The 5,477-nt window shown below is 43.1% G+C and overlaps 1 long non-coding RNA gene across 1 annotated transcript; it reads left to right on the top strand.

Annotated features, from left to right (window-relative positions):
- The first annotated feature begins 955 nt into the window (after positions 1-955).
- On the top strand, positions 956-5,241 carry LOC139817551 (uncharacterized). The gene is made up of 4 exons (XR_011733263.1): positions 956-1,210; positions 4,008-4,210; positions 4,329-4,502; positions 5,004-5,241. It is a non-coding gene; the product is annotated as an uncharacterized lncRNA (long non-coding RNA).
- Positions 5,242-5,477: the final 236 nt, after the last annotated feature.

The following is a 5,477-nucleotide window of genomic DNA, read 5'->3' as shown; positions in this document are numbered from 1 at the left end:
TAAAAGTACTTAATCTTAAGATTAATTAACGCCGATTAATTTTCGCAACACATCTGCGTAGAGAGCACCTGAAATTCGTTCTGAAATATCGAATTTGCACGGACGTAAAGGCGCATGATCCGTTGCGGCATACCGCCTTGAATAACAGTAAACGCATGACGGTCGATGAATACAAATCGAATGAGCTATCGCGACGTGGCATTGCACCTTTGAGACGTCTCTCTCCTCCTTTCCACGCTGCTACGCGCACGTATCTTCCACGAGCGGACTTCAAAATTGATAAAATACGACGTTAAGCGTATACATGACTGTCGTCACATGTTTGCTCCGTGTCACCCTGTGTATGTAAGCTACATCGTACGCGATGTGAATTGCGCGGCGATACAACTTTCTTGCGTAATACGACGGTATCACTAGCGTGCATTAAGGGAAAGAAAGGTAAAGAATTATTTTGAAATAAATTTCAATAATGACTACAAATCAATAACTAATACGAGGATTTCGATAAGAAATGTGAGAACTTTATCTTGGAAACAAATATTTTTTTTCCTTTAAATAATTTTCCTACGAGAAAAACATGTTTACGATAATATTTTAATCGAATCTAACCTTCGGTTTTAAATAACTTGTTATCTATTTCGAACAGTTAACACTAATCCATAATAATCAGTTATTTATTTCGAATTAGTCGAAAATAGTAGATATTTAATCGCATATACATTTTTTAGAATCAATTTTTAAGTCACGCGAAAGAGAGATGTGTATATCCAAAATAATAATTAAAAAAAAAATTAAATCGTACCAATTCGATTCAATAACAAAGAAACGCAAGAATTGGAAATTTTTTAAATCCAAAATAGATGCCCGATTCTCGCAATACTTTTCTTGGTGACTTAGTGTTGTTTGTACGATGCAGTCGACGAAAGAGGTAAATGCCGAGGAATCGTATCGCAGACACGTACACAAAGTAGACTGTAAATCCTCGTTGTGGTAAACGGCGGAAGAGGCGGCGAGTCTCGCTACACACGTCGCGAAACGTGATTACGCGGCGATAAAATGTTTTGCATCGCGACGCGCGTGAGAATATGTAACCGGCGGTACAACACGATTCGAGGACGTTGCGGAAGTTTGCTTCGTGTGGAAGTTTTGAGACGCCGCGATGGAGGAACAAGCGGCGCGACAAAACGTGCCCGTCGCGAAAAAATATAACGTACGTAGAAGGGAAAGAATAGACGAATAATGAATGTATGTGAGTGTGTATACGTGAAATTAGCCATAAACAGATACGTGATATGAGGTATCGAATGACGTAAATCAAACCCACCATGGTCGACTGGTTGACCCGCGGGTGAAAGGTGTTCTTCTGAGTTTTGTCTGGAGAGACACGATTACGTTTTTCTCTTTCTCTTTCTCTCTATTAGCGCAGCTCAATTATTATAATAATAGTTGTTATTGTTAACATATAATAATGATGACGGACTTGTAATCGCTTCCTTCAAGCGCTTTTTTGCGCGACCTTCATATGCATGGACAGTCGGACGGCTGAAAATTAGCATCCTGCGTTAGCAACGGCAGATCTAAGATTGAATTTCACGGCGTTGCTTTTAGCGGCGCATTCTCGTGACGTTTCGTATATATCGCAAGCGAGCGATGTTTGATAATAACTAAACGCGCGCCCGTCCGGACATTTATTGCGATTTTACAATTGTATAATTACCTGCACGTGCGCGCTAAGAATACATTATGCCCGAGGTGTTACATAAAGAAAGCATGGGCTGCTTTTTTTCGACCCGTCGCTTTTCAATACCGCGAAGGCTTCCACATATTACATAAACGGTGCATTACGGAAAACTGCGCCGACATTGTTTAATCGTCTCTGTCGGACGACACTTTTACGACGCGTTTAAACACCGACGTTTATAAACGCGTTAAATAAACGCCTCTTTTTGCAGATTCCATCGCATCGCGCGAGCGCGTTATTAACGCCGCAAAATGCCGCCACGAAAATCTCATTACGTGACGTGATTGTTTCGTTATAAACGCCCGCGATCGTGTCTATACCTTTACGTTCGATAAATCCGCAAGCACGAACTCCCGGGAACCGGATGTCGCCGAAGAAGGAAAAAAGACCGCGCGATTTGTCCCTTCGTTTTTCACAGGTATTAAACCCTTGCCCACGTTCGCGCGAAACACGCGTGTTTTCTCGCCCGTCATTATCGTCACACCATACATTTTTTCTCGAAAAATCCCGCGATACAGAACGGCTTTATTTCGCAAGAACGAACGGACTGAATCGTCCGTAATTACGCGCGCGCTCACAATCAGTCTTTTTTTCGACAGACGGAAAATATAATTCTCCCATTGAATGCTAATTGGAAGCCAGAAATGAAATTCTTCGCGGGATTTGCCCGATGCGCTTAATTGCGCCAATTCGCAATGAAGCGCGCGCGCGCAAGAGAGAGAGAGAGAGAGAGAGAGAGAGAAAGAGAGAGAGAGAGAGAGAGAAGAGCGGGTGCGTGGACAGAGATGGGTCCGTGGCACGGAAAATTAGGTTACAGCGGTTTCGATTCGATCTGCTCCCGTGCGAGCGCTCATTATCCAACATTATCCTGGTCGATCTGTAGTACCGGTAACTGTATCTGTACCTGTACCCACCGTTCTGGTATTCACCGCACGCGGTACAATGACAGACCACGCAGCCGATTGCCTTCCACGAACTGTGAAGATTCTGCAATTTATTTAGACGCGGCGAGCGCGCGCACCATTATTGCCCGACACGAGATTTCGACTGTTAACTGTCAAGAGGCACGACTGGTGCAGCTAGTCACATGCAGTGATTTAGTAGTAATAACAAAAGTAGCAGCACTAGCCTTATCCCGCACTCGAGCGAATTACTGCGCTCAAGCACCAGAATAATTATACCTAATATACACGTATATGTATAAGAAACTAAATCGAAATTAGATAAATCTGTAAAATTAAGCATAAAAGGTATGAAACATGGAGAATGGCATACATTAGAAGGACATATGACAAGCGAAGGGAAGAAAATATATCCACGCACGACAGATTTTTACGTGTATATCGCGAAAGTAAATCAGCGGAAACGTTACAGTCAATTGCCTGATCGTCAAGCGATGTGCCGAAGCGCGATTATTGATTCGACTGGTACCAGCCGTACACGCGGGTGGCAGCAAATTGTACTTTCGTAGTCACACGAACGTAAACAAATTCCGGTATGCCGTATCAGTCGTCGCCGATAAGCCATCGTTGCTGCGCGGCCGATTAGCATAATTTCAGAAATACCGGAGTCATCCTGGCGCACGTGATGCCGTTTCCGACCGATATGCCGAAGAGCGAAAGCATACGTTGCACCTGCACGTCCGCGTTATGCACCTCAACACGCGCCATAATGCGCGAATTATTCCGAATGCGAGGAATTCCGCTTGGTTAGATATACCGTCCCTCCGACGGCATTATTCCTATCCCATTTCGCTCATAGGTGATTGTCGAAATTAATTAGATATAAAATTTTATATATCGTACACTTCCGTACATTTCACTCGTCAGAGCCTTTTAATTACGTTTTAAATGTCTAGAATTACAGTGCAATTAAATTTCATTGAAAAAGATATGCGCTTTGATATTAATTCAATTTAATTATTGTTAATATTTCGCCAAAATCTTGTAAACCTTAATGATAATAAATAATTTCGCGACTATATTATTAAAATAATAACTATATTATTCCTAATCGTTCTCAATGTTTGTACTGATAAAATCTTTTGGGTCTCTCTAACTCCCTATAACAAAAACTATTGACTCGGGATTGGGATTAATGTGTCGTAACGTTAATTACTACAATTTCACTCAGTAATTAATTCAATCGCGTCATCTTCAACGTACTTAGCAGTAAGTATATGGTGCGAGTGTAGCAATACTAACGTATCCCTAGCCGCAAATCGAGCGAATACGAATAATACCGCTGTATACCTGGTTATTTGCAGAAGAAAACGTTACTCAATGCCTCCGCTCGCTCGCTCGTGAAAGCGAGTCGACGGCGACGTCGTGGTATTACGTCGTTTGACGTAATTAGCAACTTGTCATTAATTCTCGCCACACGCGCGTCCTACGGAAAGCAGCCGTTCCTACGGAAATACGAGTAGTTTGACCTTTATTGTGCGAACATTTCGCCCACCAGTGAGGAACGGTAAGCACTCAAGTCAAGTATGATACGAGGTCGATCAGATATGATTTCATATTATTCATCGTAAACAGTATTCGCCGACATCGAACAATGTACTTTTTACGCTTTTCTTCTTCTCGAGAATTTTAGCGCTCAACATCTTAGGCTTGCATATTCTCGTTGCACACCGTAAAAATGGAACTTCACGGAGAAGCGGGAGAATGTTAGAGACGCGAATCCGCGCGGTCTAATTGGATTTATCGCCTTCCGCAGTGATCTCGTTCTGACAGAAAGATACGTAGCAGAAATCGCGGAGGTAAGTGCTTGTCATGTAACGGTAAAATATCGTCCGAAACGGCCTTTAGCTCGGCAATAATCGGCGGAGTATACAGTAAGAAGGTACGGCCGGCTTGACGTTGATTTATCGTCGGTTAGCCGGTGTGTATATACTCGGCGTCTAATATTTTTTTCACCTTTGAACGTCTAAAACTCCCCGTGAGCACATTTTCGCTCCCTAAATGCAGCCCAAATCCGACGCTTCTAATATCGCGAGGCTTGACGTAACACGCGATTCCCGCGATCGCGAGTACTCGAATGCGCGATCGCAAACGCGTAAATGCAACAGAGAATAAACACACGCGCGACAGTTAAACGCGCGTACGCGATAACATTTACGTAACCTCGTTTCTTCGCGTCTTCTTATCCTTGATACCGGCGGTGTATTCTCTCTGTGACATATGTCGCGGTCGTCATATCTCATTTCACGATTCGCCGACGTCGAATGACGTACTTTTTATGTCTTTTTTTTCTTACACAGCATCTCGAGGATTTTTACGCTTAACATCTTAGGCCCGCACATTCTTGCTGCACGTTTAGCGCCGTGTGGCCGAGTGTGACTGCTGGAATTCGGAATATTATTTGCGAATGTACTATATGAGGATGCTCGACAAGAGAAGAAAATCAAAAGCGGCTACGTTTAGCGGAAAATTTACGGGCGAGAATATATACTTCCTCGTGTGCCATGCATTTCAAATCTCGTCATTGTTAATTATATATACGCATGTATCTCGAAAAGAGAAAAGAAAAAAAATATTGCCTGACAATATATTTCACTCTTCTCCGAACCTCGACATCGCGTCTCGGAATCAAATTCGTAAATATGCAACTGGAGCGGCGGTGACTGACAACATCCAACTCCGCCTCCGCGCTTATTGGCCTCCACTCGAATTTCCCTGGATGCCGCGAATTCGCTCTCGTATCCTTTTATTTGCATATACACATCGCCGCAATC

This window comes from Temnothorax longispinosus, chromosome 1 (genome assembly GCF_030848805.1).
Source record: "Temnothorax longispinosus isolate EJ_2023e chromosome 1, Tlon_JGU_v1, whole genome shotgun sequence".
Lineage (NCBI taxonomy): Eukaryota > Metazoa > Arthropoda > Insecta > Hymenoptera > Formicidae > Temnothorax > Temnothorax longispinosus.
The sequence above is the reverse complement of the archived record's forward strand: the minus strand, read 5'-3'. Positions and strand labels throughout refer to the sequence as shown.